This window comes from Hirundo rustica, chromosome 2 (assembly GCF_015227805.2).
Source record: "Hirundo rustica isolate bHirRus1 chromosome 2, bHirRus1.pri.v3, whole genome shotgun sequence".
In the NCBI taxonomy this organism is placed as follows: Eukaryota; Metazoa; Chordata; class Aves; order Passeriformes; family Hirundinidae; genus Hirundo; species Hirundo rustica.
The window spans coordinates 34,916,266-34,934,909 of NC_053451.1; the positions used below are offsets into that span (position 1 = coordinate 34,916,266).

General features: G+C 39.5%; 1 protein-coding gene across 28 annotated transcripts in view; it reads left to right on the top strand.

The window, feature by feature from the left end:
* Positions 1-18,644, top strand: part of DLG2 (discs large MAGUK scaffold protein 2) — a 984,477-nt gene that overhangs the window by 863,619 nt on the left and 102,214 nt on the right. Inside the window, exon 1 of one of the 28 annotated variants that reach the window (XM_040055827.2) lies at positions 1,303-1,632. The exons of the other annotated variants lie outside the window; for them this stretch is intronic. The gene's annotated coding sequence lies outside the window, so the exon portion shown is untranslated. Of the gene's footprint in view, positions 1-1,302; positions 1,633-18,644 lie in introns of those variants that run through there. 28 annotated transcript variants of the gene reach the window in all.

The following is an 18,644-nucleotide window of genomic DNA, read 5'->3' on the forward strand; positions in this document are numbered from 1 at the left end:
AGGTGCTGAACACAAAGAGACAAATCAGGAATGGGGTGGAACAAGCAGCTGAGAACAGGAAGAAAGGGAGATATACATATATATATAGGACTAGTTTTTGCTATGCATGAAATGCAACACCCTGTTCCCACATTGTGACGCACATCAGTCGGTCCAGATGGTGAGAAGGGTTGGGTTTCTGCCTGGGGCTGCCGGTGCAGGCTTCATTTGCATTCCTCAGCCCAGTTGTTCATGGAAAAGCATCCAGGCAATGTACAGCCGCTCACACAACTGTGCTCACCTTCCCAAGAACAACATTTCTTCATGGCACCAATAACTGGGGGAGTTTTACAGGCATGGGAAATGAAAGGAGCTGGATAGAGTGTTCAGGTTCCAAAAGGAACCCTCTGAGAATCATCACCAGTGATGTAGAAGTAGAAAATCCTCTTGAATAAAGAGTTCAGTCCTACTCTAGGCTCAAACAAATAGCCTTGAGATTGTGTAAAACATACAAAATTCCTGGAGCTCAGCTCTGAAAGGGCAGCTTCTGCTTCCTTGTAAAAAAATTGCCATACAAACCCCTTTCCCGTGGCTGAGCCCTGGCTGTGTTTTAGCATTACCATAACCAGTTTTGCTTGTTAGGGACTAATTCTGGTAATTTGTGGCATATGCAACAATTGTGATTGTTATTGCTATAATTAATCCCATTTGAAAATGTTTAGTTTAATTGATTGGATTAATGGGTCTAAGCTTTAGGTGTTTGGTTCTGTTATTTTGTATCCATATATTGACTTTAAAAACTATGGGAGCATATGGGAAAAAGAAAGCATTAGCGAAGTGGAGAGCATTTCAAATACATCCTTATAATTTAGAGGATGTTCTTAAAACCTTTCAGAATTTTTAGGAGGATTTTAAAATGGGCACAGAATTTCACCTAACAAGTATATTGCTTTTAACAGTCATTCTGCCTGGAGTAATGCTTTTAGGTTATCCGTGCTAATGTCCCTGGAATTTGCCTGAATAATTTCTATTCATGATAGTAAAAGTAAGGAACCCTGTGTTAGTCACTAAACGAGAACTGTGTCTTTAAGAGGGGAAGATTTCATGAAGATTAAAAAAAAAAAAAAAATCATGAAAATTGTTACTAGAGGATACTGAAGCTACATTTACTACTGCATTAAGAAATGTTTAAGTGCAGAATTTGTATTGGTAGATGATTTCTTCTCTGAGTTTTGCCTCTCCCACAAGTGCAGTTGCTCATTCCACCTTAACAAGGTGCAGTGATTGACAGGTAGAGATGTTGCACAGAGCAGAAGGTGGGAGTGTGCTCTATTGGTTTGTGCTTGTACATCCTGAGCACCAATTACTGTCACTGCTGCCAGCACTGATGTGTTTATCAGGATGAGTTATAGCAGAATATATGTACACAGGCAGTGTGTATGCTGGATGACCACCCCCTGTGATGTAAAATATGAGAGTCTGGGAGCTACCGTTTTATAATTCATCAGGTTCAGCAAGTGAATGTTGTTGGTTGGCTTAGTTATAAAGGCAAGTGTGAACCGAACAGCAGACAGGAGCATCTTGCATCGGGAGTCCTGCAAAGCTGCATTTGGTGACTGGGCTCCGCTTTTGTTCAAGTGAATTCAGTCCTCGGTGAGTGATGGGGGTTCTGTCGAGCTAAAGCTGTTATTATATAAGCTGGGGAAACCTGCCTGCTAGTTTAATGTGTATTTTGCTGCTGGAAGTCCTTGTCCGTGGTTGTTTTTAGATTTTGCAATATTTTCAGTTGTGTACGTTACTGGCACGAAATGAGATGAAAAGAAAAATGCAATGATGAATTATTCACCATCGTGCTGCGAGGATCTCTTTCCTAGCTAAAGTTACTTTCCTTTAGTGAGCGTGTTGGGGGTTCAAAGAAGCTACAAACCAGCAAATCTACCTGTCATTAAATTGCTTTTATGAGTGTTTAAAGAGAGTGATAGCTGTAGCGTTTGTAACAAGAGGAAGGAAAAGAATAAGTAAATATCAGACGCATTTACAAATTCTTTGCTTTTTTGTACAAGTGGCTTGTCACATGCAGCAGTAAATCTTTTGTGTGCAGTGTGCAAAGAATTTGAATTTTAGAGCTTTTTAATTAGATAATCAGTGAAACAGTAGCTTCTTTCTGGTTTTGTGGTAATATGCTTAGTACCACATTAAAATGAATGATTCCCCATCTTGCATAACAACAGTGCCGAAATATATGTAAGATGAAAGGCGAAGGGAGACTTTGAAACAAACTGTGGAAACATGCTATAGCACAGCTAGGCAGAGAAAGGTATATTTCCTATAATGTTTGCATGACTTTCTGAATTTCACCAGCTTTAGATGCTTTGCTCTAATTATCCCTTGCTTCTTTTTGACCTCTGTATCTTTTCAAGCAAGCTCCGTTAGTGTGTCAACATTATCTTGCCAGTAACCTTTAAAGATCAGTAAGCCTGCAATTTTTTGTTGTTTTAATCAGAAAGGAATTGAAAAGCAGAATTTCTGAAACCGAAATATTAAGATTGCCATACGATACTGATATGTCTTCTCAGGAGAGGCAAGTGGTCACGAGTAACAATTTTACTTTTTCTTTTGTCAGTAGCAGTATTATAGTCATTGCTTTTGTCTCATTGTACCTGGTTTGGGGTTGTTTTTTCATTCTCTGTGGATCAGAGAAGCAAGTTTATTGTATCCAAATATCAAGAGAGCTTGGCAGAACAGCACCTGTTGTCTTATTGCTGTATTATTAATACATGGAGAGAGACACTCTCTTCCAGAGACCTCTCACCTGGTATCAGTCCAAATTGTTTACTCCGTAGTGATTAAGACTTGTATTTTGACTTCTCACTTAGAAATCAGTTGTTCAGTGAGTTAAAGGTGAAACATCAAGGCTGCAGGACTGATTCTGGTTTAATTAATAAGGTATCTCATTTTAGTATCAATTTTTATTTAATGAGGAAGGCTATTGGCAAAGTGGCCTTTGCCACTGTTTTCTTTTGCCAAGCAGATTTGCGCTTACTCTTTATAAATCATAAATTTAAAAAAATCAGATTTTTTTTGTGATGATTATTTCCTGGCAGCCTAACAGACTAGAACCTATTTCTAGGAAAGAGTGTCAGCAGTACTTTATTTAAGAATATTGCACTGCTTTTTAAGCATTCAGATCTATTTTCAGTGACCCCTGTGCCAGCAAATGGGTTTCTTGAAGTGTGAGCTTCTGGCTTTGCAAGTTCTCCTCCTTTCAGAAATCTGTGATACTGCATCCATCTGTCTAGGCATTTATATTGCATGCATCACAATGGTGTAATCTCAGCAATATGAACATTAACCATGTAAATGTATGTACTGTAACTTAGGAAGTATAAATTAGGACAGGAAAAGCAACCCTAAAAGGAGAAAGTTATGGTATGGGCATATGGGCTCTTGTGGGAACCAGAGATGCAGACTCGCTATTTGTTATTACACTATAAATTAAGCTGACAACTAGTTCAGTCTCCAGGCAGTATGGAGGTTGGGGCACAGATGAGACCAGCTTCTCAAAGTTCACTCCATATAAGACCAAGGAAAATAGCCAGAGGATGTGGGATAAATCCCATTTTATCCTGGGTGCATGCCTACTGCTCCTTTGTGGTTGTATCCCGGGAGTGATGCCGAAGGAAAAACAACAGTGCCTAAGAATTGTATTTCACATTTCCTTGATCTGGAGGGCACAGATGTTTTATCTGGGTATTAGTTTGGTGCTGTGATCCATGCCTCCCACCTGGCAGTAAGCGACAGCAGAGCTCTCCATGGAGTGCTGTGTCTTAAATGCCCTCAGGGCTGGTCCAGGAAACAGCCATTCCTGTTGTTAGTGCTACATCCTGCTGGAAACACTCTGCACCACAACTCCAAGAGTGCGTTGGCTTCCTGACCATTTCTGGATAGAGGTAATATTTTAGAATTGATGCACAGAAGTCTTGAGTAGCAGAAATCTGCTCCCCAAGAGGAATCTTGCTCTGCTTTTGCATTTTGGTTCCAGATGAAACCGACCCACATTATCTTTTGTATAAAATATATATGCCTAGGAAAAAAAAAAAATCATAGATAAAAGTCCTGAGCTCAGGAATTGGTCTTTTTATCTCTTTCCTTTGGTCAGAAACACCCCCTGTTTACTGGCCTTCAGGTTTGCTGTGGAGTCTCATGGCAGCTTGTGGTCAATACTTTTTATGAAATAGATTATTGGATAAGCCAGCATTTCTTTTTGGAGAGTTATTTTTTGGTTTGCAGTAAATACAGCTAACGTGTGACTTTGTAGTTGTGTGACTGTGCTCTTTGTGTAAAAAGAGATTGGAGATAGCAGAAGGGGTGTGTAAACACACAAGTTTGTATGCCTGATACACTTCGGTTTTGCTCTTTCAAGCGCACAGTACACAAACTATGGTTTCAAATGGAGCAATACATTTATAATACTGAGTCTTGAGCACAGAAATATCTAATGCATAAAACTGAAAGCTGTTAACTATATATTAACCCTTTATTGAAGAGACTGATAAAGTGACACTGTGCTGTTTTTAAGAATTCTCAGGTTTGAATTTGGTATTCGAGACGGGTGTGAAACAAAGCTGTACACACACTAGCAGTCATAATGATGGGCTTTTAGGGAGAGGGTCTGGAAAAATGGGTGAAGTGATAGGTTAGACATGTAGTATCCTCAGTGCTGGGAAAAGCCAATGCAACTTTTTGGCAGGAAAAGAGGTAGAATGTAGTAAAGGACGACAATGTGTCAATGGAAAGCAGTAGAGGTTTTGTTACATCCAGAAAACTAGGGAGAGAAACTCCATTTTAAAGAGCTATCAAACACTCAGTGCATTAAAGGAGTAAATTTGGCAACTGGAGCAGAGAGAGAGCTTGTTCATGAACACAGCATGCCCTTGGATGTTGGTGTGTTCTTTGTGCTGTGAGTGAAATGCGTGTAAAGGTCTATTCCTGCAGAAGAGTTTGGTTAGGTTTTACATGATCGTACTAGCAGGAGGGGATATTCAAGTTGTTAAACCCATGAAAGGCTTACTTGTAAGGAAAATACATCTCATAAATGCTAAGTTCAGTTCGTTTGTGGATTCAAGTGCTTAGTTTGTTTAGTGGCTCCTGGTGTCTTGGCATCTGGATGCCTTATGCTATTATTTTAAAAAAAGAGGAAAAAATAACTATCAATGTAAGTATTCTTTGCTGGGGAAAAAAAACTAAAATGAAAACACCTTCCATGCTAACAGCTGGTTAAAATGACAAATAGATCTTTCAGTCCTTGAAACCTCACAGGTGAAAAGGGTGTGTTCCAGCATAGTAGAGATGGTTTTGGAGAACTCAGAGCCAGAAATTAGTGGGAGCCAGATGTCAGTACAATAAAGTGATACAAATTATCTCTTCTGAATGGCATTTAATGTAGTCTAGACAACCAAAACCATAAAAAGTATTCATCAAGAGTGGTTTCTAAGGTCCTGTCAGCTTTCTGTGGAGTTTTTCCATGTTTTCAGGGGGCATGCATGGTGAGAGTGATGCTGGTTCCTAGAGCTGTCTCCACTACAGAGTAATTACAATCAGTGGAGAAGCTGCCCATAAACAGAGATGTAGGATTTGATACACATCCGGGATCATCTCTGGTAGAGGCCCTACATCTTTGAGTCCTGCAGGCTGGACTTGGATATATATCCCAAGAATACTGCACAGGAAGTCCCTGTGCATTCCTCCAGGTCAATGCTTTTAATCTTTTTATATCATGACCATGTGCAGAAGAAAAAAAAATCTGGGGAGACCCTCTTATGAAAGTGGCCTCAGATGAAAGTGGCTGCTGTAATCCCACCAGATTGCAGGCTGAAAGCACTCTGAAATACCTGCAGCTTCTCTGGTGCCCAGTTTTCTGTCCTGCCTGGAATAACTAAAGATGGAGAACATTTGTCATCCCACTTGCAGTAAGCCAGCCAGAGTGATGCTCCTCTGCAGCAGCATTTGTTGTCTGAACAACAGTGGCATACTCTCTTCTGTCCTGTGCAGAGTTCTAATTAGTGGTTGGTGGCCTAAAGCTTAATATTAATATACAAATTTTATTTTGTACTACATGGAAAGGCTTATGGCATCAACAGCTTTCCACTTGGGAATTCCCAATGTGCTGACTCAAAAGTCAGCCTGATAAAATTGCAGATCAAGTCCTCATTCCCAGAATACTTTCGTAGTGGTAGCAGAAATCTCCTACTATTTTAGCCAGGCAGGATGGTAATCTGGATTGACGAGTGTTCCTTAAATCCTGAGATGTCATCTTTACATCACACTGGTCGGGGTGTTGTGTTTGAAGAACCTGCAAAGTGGCAGAGTGAGACATGGGCTGTCCCTTCTAATTCATTCCTCTACCCCTGAGGAGATGTCTCCTGTTCTGGAGTCAGCACAAACCCACCACTCTGTAAGCATGATTTGCAATACTGTTTGTGCCAGATTCTAAGGGAAGGAATTAGTTCAGTGGCGTTTGAGCTAAGCAAATGCTAATTTAGGAACCTGCTTTTATCCCTTTTGTGTGTTGTGGTAATAACCTTTAACATTATAAAATAATAAAGAACTGATTGAACTGTGTTGTGTGCAGCCACATTGAAACAGAACAAGTGAGCGAGCCGGGCAGGCTAATCTATTCACTTTGTTGGGAGAAGTTTTTGTTTGATTGTTTGTTTTCCTCTATTGCTATTTATTTCTATATTTTAAGGAAATTGTACTCTCAGAAGCATCTCTTGCTGTGTTCAGTACTGTGTTCCCCAAGTAGAAAAAAATATCCACAGCAGCTAGTAATACTATTGGTGTCTAATTAAATATTACTCACTAAAGAAAAACTCTGCTTTTTTTTCAAAAAATCTGCTTATAGGTTTTAAGAAGTTATAAACATAAATACGGTATACAGTATTTTTTCATGTAAATGGTATTTTATCCTCTCTGTGTTTATTTACAGTACTGTTAATCTCAGTTTGTTTATCGGAGTAGATATTTGTCCCTTCACTACCAAAATATTCCTTGAGAAAGGAATCTATTATTCCAGATAGGAAAGTGATAATAGGTAATTATTTACTCTCAATGTTCCATGGACTATCCTTGCCCTTCTCAGGTAGGTGTTTCTGGTAGATATTCATAGGAAAATGACAGTGCACACTGGCTACTCCTGGCTTTGGGTTGGGCTGCAGTACAGAAATGCAAAATGAAATTATTAAATGAATTTTAGGTGAATTATTAGGTATTAGGTAAAAGTCGGCTGTTACCTGTAGTGGTCTGTATTTCTTCTCTTTGACATATAACCACAAGTGTTAAATACTTCGGTGAAGTGTACCCATCCAACAGAGAAACAAGTTTGAGATGAGGGGAAATAGCACTCCTCCATTAGAAACAGGTTTTCTAGGCGCGGACTTAATTACATTTCACATTTCTTTACAATTTGTTGGTTAAAAACCATAAAATTTTCTGAAGATATTCAAAAATGTTCTTACTCGAATAAAAGAAAGTGTTCTGTAATACTGAATGCACTTTAAGCATTTGCTGTTCACATTTGGTTTCTTCCAGTTCTGTTCAAGCTTTATCATCTTTGAATTATAATGGTAGACTGGTCTAGTTGTACAAGATACCTGAAACAGCTTTATTGAGAAACTTGGATGTTTTTATGGCAGCGATTACATGTTGGCCTTTTAAGATAATGTGGTGCAAATATTTTGTGCTCAAATCTCTTTATTTGGTTTTCACTCTTTCATGTCTAGCTACTGGCACCTGACCCCTGAAATGAAAACGCATGTATTCAGCTTTCTCCCATCTTTTCAGAGATGCAAATAAATTCTGCTCTGTTTTTATAGGCATTGAAGGTAGGGGTCTGAAACAGGAAAGGTGCAAATGCTGGAAGACTGAAAGCAGGAAGAACTACAACTATTTTGTGATTTTCTCCGAGAATTACTGTGAAGTACATCTGTAAATTTTAGTTCAGGTTTATATTCCAATCACAAACTAGTCCAGCTTTTGCCCTACACTATTCATAAGACTTGAAATTCAACATTTTTCCTCAATTGCTTGAGATACTTAATATAAAATGTGGCTTGGTCACTGGCCAAAGAAGCATCTAAATCTATCAAGATCAAACACTGAAACTTTCTATTTCAGTTTATTTTTGGTATGCTTTTTTAATAGAAGAAGAAACAAGCTTAGTCTATAGAAGTTGTCAACTAAATCTTAAAATATGTTTGATCAAGAATTATTGATTTGTATTTATCATAGGAGATGTTTTTAAGATTTGAAACATGGGAAGAAAAATTATAAACACTTGTTTTGTTTTAAATTAGTCAGCTAGCTGGTATGTTTTCTTATGAATCATGCAATAATAACATTTTTATCTTCTTTCTTTTACTCCTTATACCCTTCCCCAGTGTTAGGTTACATATAATACCTGAGATCCTAGATTCTGCTGAATTTTCCTGAAGTTATTTTTATAGTATACATGAAGGTAAAATATAAGTGATATTTTATGTCAATATGAGGTTCAAAATACCAGAAATATATATATATATATATATATATTTTTTTTTTTTTTTCTCCTGGGCGTAGATCCCTAACCATAAATATGTGTTGAAGACAGAGATCAATATGGGGGGAAAAAAATAAAAAAAAAAAAAAGCCATGGGTAGACAGTGCTGAAAAACTTCATTTGAGGATGTCATTTGAGGAAGGGAGAAAAGAGAGACAGGAGGAATTAATGTGTGAATATTTGTTCTGAAAAATGATATTGATGATGGCAAATTGCATTACATTAAAAAGTTGATTTTTCGGTGAAGAAACATTTTTAATCTACTGGTCTTCCCAGGAAAAAAAAAAAAAAAAAAAAAAAAAAACAAAAAACAAAAAAACCTGAGTTTAATATGCAAATTAATAACTTGAATGCAAATATTGAAGTCACTCACTGAATTTGGTAACAGAAACTGTAAAGGTGTAACCACTCTGATGTGGAAACATCCAGAGCCTGACTGGGGTCTTTCTCACATTATTTGCATATAACTAAAAACCTGTAACTCAAAGACCAGTCAGAGAACACAAACATAGTTAATGTGTGTCTTAACCTCTGGTTAACATCTGTGAGGCCTGACTCAGCCTTTCATCTTCTGGTGAATGTGTTTCCTGCTGACTGTGACTCAAACTATCTGTAAGTGTTTCAGACAAAGTTGTAGTTAAATTAATCTGCTCAGCCCGAAGGTCAAGTGTGATTTTAATTTGGTCACTGTTCTGTCCTTTGATTTACTTGCAGCACTTCTGTAATTGTGACTGGCAGCCTTGAGGTGGATGCCATTGATATATAGAGTTTGTACTGCCGTCTGTGAAACACATCAGGATTCTTTTGGATAATAGTAAATTATGTTAACGTGTGATTTGTAAGATCCCTCCTCTTTCGGATGAGTTACATAAAGTGCCATATAAAAATAAATTTAATGTATAATCTTGGGACATCTGTTTTGTAGTGAAGCTCCTTCTCAGAGAAACATCAGACATTATGACTCTAACTCCCTGAATTTTTGTTTCAACCTATTTTTTTTTTTGTGAGGTTGGTTAATGCAGAAAGCAAAGACCACTTGCATGCTGTCAAACTGTATTTGAGCCTATGAGATACATGACATCTGCTGCTGAAGATTATGCCCCAGGGAATTCCCTAAACCTTATTTCTGAAATGTGAAATGCAGCCACCTCTGCTGATGAAAGGGTAGGAAGGTAAATGCCAGACTTGGTAATATTCTGCATTAGGGGAAAACCAAATCAAAACAATATTCATTTTGTATGATAACCAAATATGTGTGTGATGTGTGTGTGAATAAATACGGTTTTAAGTACTCACCTAAAAGTTTTACAGGCTGCACACATTTCAGTGTTTTTAATTCACAAAAATGTAGTGCTTAGTTGATCTTCCCTAGGATTTGTACTTGGACTCCACCAACTCCAGGTATTTCAAATATAGATTCTTAGTCATCATCTCTGGTGCTAAATGCCAGCAATTATAAGTACTGGTTGACTCATTTCTATACTCCATGAGTTTTCATGGCTGTTATAAAACTTTGAAAATGCTGACAGACCTGCAGCCATCATGGGCACTGCCTGTATCAGGGTTCGATGTTAAATATAGCCAGATACTAAACCTTTATATTGCTGTACCCAGTTGTTCAATAACATCATCACCAGGGAGAATAATGTGAGCCAGGGGACATTAATGCAGCTAAGTGCAATATTTTATTTATTCTAATAATCTTTGCATTCTAAAGGGCTGAAGTTGTTAACCATGCATTATCCTGCTAGTGGGTTTTACCAGCTCTGTGTTTCTAAGCATAAGAGGAGAAGGAGCTTTGTGACATATAAATACTACATTTGTGTAACTACAGAGGATTAGAGCTGTTGTTTCACAAACCCACAGAATAGTAAACGCTGGAAGGTAACTGGGTAATCTCTTCCAATGCCAGCTACTCTAGCAGGGTCAACAAGGGCAGATTGCTCAAGGTCAGGTAGAGTCAAATTCTTAATATCTCTGCTACTCTGGAAAACCTGCTCCTCTCTCCAATCATCCTTAGGGAGGGGAAAAAAAAAAAAAAAAAAAAGTTTTTTTATAATGTTTAAATGGAATTTTCTGTATTTCCATTTGTGCCCAGTGCCTCTTGTCCTACTGAGAAGCAACTTCTCTACAGCCCTCCATCACGAATCTAAACTGGCTAAAATCTTTTACACATGGCACTGCTGTCCTCACTTGACCAAACTGTTCTCTAGTGTTTGAGGAATGACCTCCAACATGCCTTAAATGTGGTAGGGAGGAGCTAGACTTCTCAAAAGACATGTGAATCCTTCTCAGTGTTCTGAGAGTACTCTCAAGCTCTTCCCATATGTGAGGTCCTGGATATTACTAAATATCATTCTGGGTGTTCAGAATTTAAATCAGGCAATGCTACTTTCGTCCAATACCTTTTCCTTTTTGCTCAGACCTGCCAAATGCTTGCTTAGATGTTAAGTTCACTTTGAAATTCTGGCGGGTAATGAGAATTCTAGGTTTGACTGCTATTCATCCTTCTATATAGATGGTAATTATTTCTGAATCTGCCTGCCGAAATTGAACAGAATCTCATGCAAACAAAAGAAACCTTTTCTTAATTGGGAGACTTGCCTAGATGGCACAGAGTGTGAAAACAAAAGCATGCTTGCATAATCTTGTAGCTGGCTTCAGCATTGGGTTGACTGATTAAAGAAAAATCCGCTATGAATAGGGTATGGTCTATATAAAAGAAGTTAAAACCTCAAATTTGATTGCATTTGTTAACATCCTCTTTAGCAGCCTTTCTACTCCAGAGAATTCCCTTCTTTCCTTTCAGTGTAAGTTGTTCTCATTAAGTTTTGTGATTACAAACAAGGCTTAGCAGTATTAAACGACTACATATTTTTATGGCCAAATGGGATTAGTTTGATAATTGGCTCTGATCTGTTGCAGAACTTGTTCTCCTGTACTTGCTGCATTGAGTCTTGTAACATGACAGAAATACCATCCAACTGACATTTACCAGGTCCTTTGATTCTGGATCTCTTCAGAAGTTTGGTTTCTTTTCAGCTGTAGGCAGCATATCACAGCCCTTCCAGATTTTTTTTTATTCCTTTTGACATTGTCCATGCTGGTGACTTCAAAACTTTATCATGAAATTGTGATGCAGAATGACAAGGCTTAAAATAGGGACCTCTCCACAGCATTCTATGTGGCCATTTCTTTCCCAGGTCCTCAATTTCAGCCATCATGTAGCCAGGCCAGATTGTGCACTTAGGTCAGCTCTGTTTACTCAGGGTAGGTCTTTGTGGCAGATCGAGCTTAAGAGAGGTTGACAGAAACCTCCAGCTCTGAAATTACAGACTGGTGGAAGGTATGGTGTCATCCACCAGCAACTATCACATTTTGCATCCATATTGCTTTATGTTGTGTCATGGTTAAACCCCCATCTGCAATTCCGTCCAGTGCAACTGCTCATTCTCTTCCCCACAGTGGGATGGGGAGAGAATTAGAGGGGTAAAAGTGTGACAAACTGTTGGGTTGAGATAAAGACAGTTTGATAGGTAAAGCAAAAGCAAAGCAAGGAATTTGTGAAGTTCCATGGGCAGGCAGGTGTTCAGCCATCCCCAGGACAAAGCATGGCTTCATCAAGCCGACAGTGACTCGGGAAGGTAAACACCATCACTTGGTGTGAACATTCCCCTGCTTCTCCCCCCAGCTTTACATGCTGAGAATGATGCGAGATAGTCTGGGATATTCCTTAGGTCAGTTGAGTCAGCTGTCCCAGCTGTGTCCCCTCCTGACTCCTTGTGCTCTCCCAGCCCCCTCACTGATGGAGTTGGGTGAGAAGCAGCAAAGGACTTGACTCTGCAAGCCCTGCTCAGCAGTAATGAAAACATTCCTGTATTATCATTGCTGTTTCTAACAAAAATTCAATCGTCCCATACCAGCTACCATGAAGGAAATTACCTGTAGCCCTGATTAAACAAGCACAGCTTGCAATGACAGATCCAAGTGATAAAGGCTGTCTAGCTTGGGATGAGTAGACCAATCAAGCAATCAGAGCAGTCAAAAACAAAGACCACATAGCTTCTTTTCTTTTGTCATGGCCACGTGCTGTCTTACAGAACAGAAAGGACCAGTGCCAATATAGTCAGTTTGCATCTACAGGTTTGAGGAGGTGCAGAATTCAGAATTATCTTGGACAGGACTTTCAATTGGTGTCCACATTTGTCCACACAGATATATAATGTATTAATCTTCTTCACCACTGTTTTGATAAGGCTGCACCACTGACAGTAAAACACTTCAAATTAACTCTTGAACTGTGAAAGTTCAGATGCTGCCCTGATGATCCTCCCTTTTAGTTCTTTGGAGAAACTAGCAAACACCACCTTGGGCTTGGTGCTGTTTATGTAGTTAGGGATTCTGTGATGATGCATTGAAGTAGATACTCAGGAGAAAGGGAAATCGGGTTCCTTGTGATACAGTGGAACATGTTAATAAAAACTCGGAGACAGTCGCAGAAAGCAGACCTGTAACAGAAAGCCAATGTTACTGTCCCTGCAGTCTGACCTAGGGGAAAAAAAATCCTCCTTCACCCCAGATGTATTTCATTTCACCCTGAGCAGTACAGCCTACCGGGGCCTCATTCTTAAAACGCCTGTTCATAGTCACAGGATACAATTTTTTTTTTTTTTTTAAATAAGTAAATGCTTATCAAAATTAATCAGAAATGTAGAAGTTATGGAATCTGAAATTGTTTGTGATGGCCATATCCCTAGAAGTGTTCTCTGTAACTCTGAGAAGAAGATGCTTCTGTCCTTGGAAATCCTGAAGTGGTGAATTTGTCAGAAAGTCCAGATTAGCCAGTAACAACAACAGAACCACCACTTCTCTCTGCCAGGGATACTTCAGCAGCTTTGAAAGCTTTACTTGATTCAAATATATTCGGTAAAGTCTTTTCTGTAATGACTGAAAGGTGCCACAGAATGCTCATAAAACCTTGGATAATCTGTGTATGATTTCAACTGGCATTATTTTGAGTGGAAGAAAAATCATGCATTTTTGTAGCAGCTTGACAGGCTGGGGGCTAATGCATGTACAGTACTTCTGTGCCTGTGCTCTGATTTATTTGGAGCAGTGCGTGTTTATGGCAGTGCTTCTCTTAACTAGCCAGGAGCATAATCCTGCCAAATTCGGTTGTCAGTCTGTTGGTAAAAATAATGTCAATAGTAATCAGTCACTGCCCAATTTCATCCCTCCTGCCTTCTTTGCTCCCAAGGGTACCCTCTGTCAGGTGATGCACATGGCCAGTTTTGCTCCAGTCTTACAGGAAAGGGATTTTCCCTCACCACTCTCCTTTACCAGGATGCGACCATTGCCCACACTGCTCTTTAATCTCCTGCAGGAAATGATGATTTTTTTAAAAAAGCAAGAAAAGTCTACCTGACAAGCAGCCAACTGTTTGGATAAATGTCATGCTTAGCCTGACATTTCTTGCTGCTAGTCCCTGGATAGCCCAGCGAGCAGGGACTGCAGCCCAGAGGGCAATGGGGGAAGACATGTAAAGGTCGTTGTGATTATAGTCAAGGAGATACTTTAAAGCAGAATATGAATATAAAACCTTGTAGAGGCTGGCATGCAAATTAAAATGTAAATAAGGTTGACAAGCTTTCCAGCAAGACATCAAGCTGCCAAAGGGCAAATCTGTCTTCTCCAGGCCTTTTCTGCCCTTTGTGAACACGCTACAGCTGTTTCCTCAGCCAGCAACAGTAGTAACCTCTAGGGAAAGGAGGAATAGGAAAGTCATAGTGATTCTTAGCAGCTGTCACATTTGCAATGGTTTCTCTTCAGAGTATTTCATAATCCTTTTTTTCAGGTTACTTCCCTTAGAAATTTAAGTTATGCAAGCACTAGAAATGAATAAACAAAAAGATGCGTATATACATGGACAAGCATTCACGGCAGTCTTAGAGCTATGAAAATCTTACAAGCTTCATGAAAACAGGGTAATTGTGAGAGGCTATTCCACTTAGTTGGCATGATCAGATAGCAAAGAAATGGAGGAAGATGAGGGGAGAAAAGAGAAATAGGCTCTCTGATATAGGTCCTTCATTGAATTGTATTTAAACTGTAGCAGAAACTAGAAAAGCTTGATAGGGGTGAGAGACTTTTGAAGTTGAAGAAGCTGTGGTAGAAGTCACAAGCTAAGAAGTCTTATAATCCTCAGAATAGATTCACCTTCAGGATCCTGGTGTCAGAGAGATATGTAAGTTGTTGTTATTATTATTGTTGTTGTTGCTTTGAAAAGCTTGTTTTAATTCTTTTGGGTTTGGTTTGGTTTGGTTTTGTATTTTTTTAACTAGAGGTTTAATTCTTTCTGGTTTAGCATCTGGCAGAAATTCATTTGTGTGTGTTTAAAAACAGATGTGCATTTAACCAGCATTTCCCTCAGCATCCTCTCCCACCCTTTGAAGGGTGCTGCCCTCCTTTGCCTTCAGAGCAGTCATTTGGCATGTCCTGCGCAGCAATGCCAGCTGCATGGCAGACCTCTCCAAAGCTGATTTTTGTTTCCCTTTGTCAGTGCACGGTACTTGCTCCCTGTTGGGATGCTTGTAGAGGCCTCCTGTGCCAGCCGTCTCCAAACAGGAATGGTTTGCTGCTGTCATAGTGTCTGATAATGTCTCATTACAATCAACTGAAATGCTTCAGTTCCACTGAGAGCTAATAACACATGAAAGTCAAACTAGGCTCATAATTTCCAAGACACATTTTTTTTGTAATGAACAGAACTATTATGCCCTGTTGAAAGTTGACTAAAAAGGATTTTAAGGCTGTATTTGCAGTGTCATTATGACTTCATATGTGTCTTCTAAGCTTAAAATTGCAAGGTATTCTCAGCTTTCTGTTACCTTTAAGAAAATAACAAAACTTTATTTGTTGTCCTTTGCAATTTTACACATTTACAATTCCTTTTGTAATAGCATTAAGAAATTGAATTGTATTAACCAATGTGAATTACTTAGATTCCAGAGAGCTTTGCATCACATTTTAGAGGAAAAAGAGGTTTTTTTCACTGCCCTGTATTCACTTTATTGTTATCTCTCCCAGCTCATCTTCCCCTCACTTCATTTTCAACTAAGTGACCTTGTGAAAATGAAAATTAAAATAATGGTAGCAAAATGCACCTAAAATCATCATGGGCCACTTTTCAGATGTATATCTGATGTAAGAGTGGACACAAATTGGACCCAACAAGCACAATGCCTGGCTGAAGTTAGGGAAACAAACAAAGAAAACAAACAAAGAAACAAAAGCAAAACAACAACAAAAAAGCAGATTCATATATAGAAAGGAGAATGAAATTTACATCATTCTCAAACAGTTCATGACCCTGCCAGATCTGCAGGGGGTGGGACACTCAGGGCTTTGGGTAACAGAAAAAACTGAAGAGAAGGAGGTGAAAGCAGGCTTATGTATTCTTTAAAAACTATTTAACAGGTAATTTGTGAGAATGGTGGAGAGGTGAGGGGAGGACTGAAAGGAGGAAAGAAATACAGAGATTAACCGTAATGGGTAGGCAAAAAACAAGTCACAGGGCACACTGACGTGCTGCTAGGCAGCTTGCAAGTGGAGAAGAGCTGTTGCTCACCAGCCCCTCTGTACTGAGGGCAGTAGGAGGTGCAGGGAGGAGGCTTAGCTCTCACTTACCCTTTAGCGAGGTTATAGATGAGCCCAGGGAGCAGAAAAGGAGGTGGAAGGACTGGAAAACCTGAAGCTTTGCAGCCTTCCTTGCTATGCAGGGGCTGGGAAAGCTGTGAAGAAAACCTCTGCCCACTTGTATCCATCTCCTTATCAGAGCTGACTGAGCCCACTGTTATGCTCCTTAAAAACAGAGCTAAACTTTAACTCTTGTCCCATCAACAGATGGGAACGGATGGGGGAGTGGGCGCAAACACATAATTTAGTAATACCATTAAATGCAGTGTTCTGCGATGTTGTATTCTAAGGGTGCCACAGAAAGGGCCAAGAGAGGGAACATCTGGGCTTTGCTTTGTTGTGTTGAGCAGACGCGACAGAAAGGCCTCAGAACCCTGCTGTTACTGGCAAGCACAAGGAAATTTTGTCCACCAGGCTGCTCTGCATTCAGTGGGAGAGGTTTTCTGGAAGATGGTGGCCCTGAATGGAGCTGCGTGTAAGCCTCTTTTTAGGGTTCCTGGAGGAATAACCCCAACAGGCTGACCTCAGCCTTTATGAGTCATCTGCCCACCTCAAGGTAGTGGGTGACAGGCCAGGGAGCTAGAAGGGGTCCAGGACTGTGTTTAGATTGTGAGCCTTTTTTCTGTCGCCCTCACGTTATAGTGGTAGCACATCTGCAGGAGGATGACCAAAGACAGCAGCTTTGAGCCGAAGGAGTGACGGTTCTGGATGTTCATAACAACAACTCATATGGGACTGCATCAATTTTCAAGGTGCAAGAGTTCATTTAACCCCAACTGCAGAAAAGGAGAGCAAAGAAGCTCTAATTAGCCATCCTAGCATAGCCAGTCACTGTCCAGAAAGTGCAACAATAGTCACAGCTACAAGACAGTTCAGTTCAAGCTGTGAGGTTTAATTTTCTCTATTGCACTGACAGGTGATGACAGTGTTTCTCTAGGGAACAGAAATTGTCTGTCCACTGCAAGATGTTTTATATTAGTGGAATAATGAAAAACAAGAGGCACAAAAGCAAGTTATCTTCTCTCTTCCTGTCTCTTAACACTGAACCACTCACTGATTTAGCTTGACTTCAACTATGTTCTTTCAGTCCTCCAGGTAGTTGTTTTTTATTATTTTCCTATCTTGCCCAGGACTAAGTTGAGAAGAATTCAAGTCCTTCTGAGTTATCCTACAGTCTCTTGGACTTAAGGTTTTGTGCACAAAAGAATTTTATCTTCTTTCTTGTGTGAGTGCAGCAACATGCTTTGCCCTAGGAGTCAAACTACTTGATGAAAATGTAAGTCATCCTGGAGAAGAGTCAGCCCCTTGACCAGGCTAAAGAACCTGCCCGAATCTTTTATCCTATTCATTTATATGTCAAGAGCTAGTACATAACTTATCCACTTAGGAGTGGGTCTCACAATACGTTTATCCCACGAAGATGGAAAATTATCACAATAGTTTTATCACAAGTGAAAGCTAAGCTGGGTTTATGTGACATTCTTGAAGCTTCAGTGCCTCGTGCAAGTCAGCAGGAAAATACTGTTATTTCACAAAATGCCACTGCAGCCAGATTGGTTTGGGCATCACTGATCTTGTGTGAATTAGCACAAATTAATTTTCACATTAACCTGCTTAAAGCCATGAACATTGCACTAGGTACTGGGGAATTCAGTTAATTACAATAATAGTACTTTTGTGCTAATTACAGGGACACACCAAAAAAGGTTTCTGTAGCAATACTAACCCATTTTATAGCATGTAGGCCACAGGCAGTAATGAGCTTCATCTGTCCCAGTTCATACACAGAAATTTTCTTTAAGGTCTCATTTCTGACACTTGCAGACTTTTTCAAAAGGTTTTCCTTTGCAAAACCATCCCTGCTTGCCTCTTTAGCTGCATTCCTCTTTTTCATTACTTTTTGTAACTTTACTGTAGTGTTAGTCTTCAAATATTTCAGCTTGCCATATTGTTTTCTTTTATTCATTGTGAATTAGAATGAGCAGTCTTAAAAAGTGCCAAAAAAGTTTAAGATGAGACATTAGGAGAAAATTGAAGCTGCAGAAAGGAGAGTCAACCGTGAGAATAGAGCTTTTGGGGAGGTTGATATGTCTCCATCTCTGAGGATCTTTAATAACAATTTAGAAAACATCTGTAAAATTATCTAATTGTGACTTAGGGCCCCCAAAGACTCTCTGCTCACTCACTGGCAAGCTCTTAATCTCTTATTACTTCTGAGAAATCAGGCTTATGCTCCAGTTGCAAGTTTCTGGTGCCTGGCATCGGTATAGGAGAGTCCTGTTTGTCCTTGGAAAGCGCTAAGCAGTGCAATTTGATACAGCCCTTTAGCATTGCAGTCTAAGCTAAATCATCTCCATTTGCTTCTGAAGGTGCA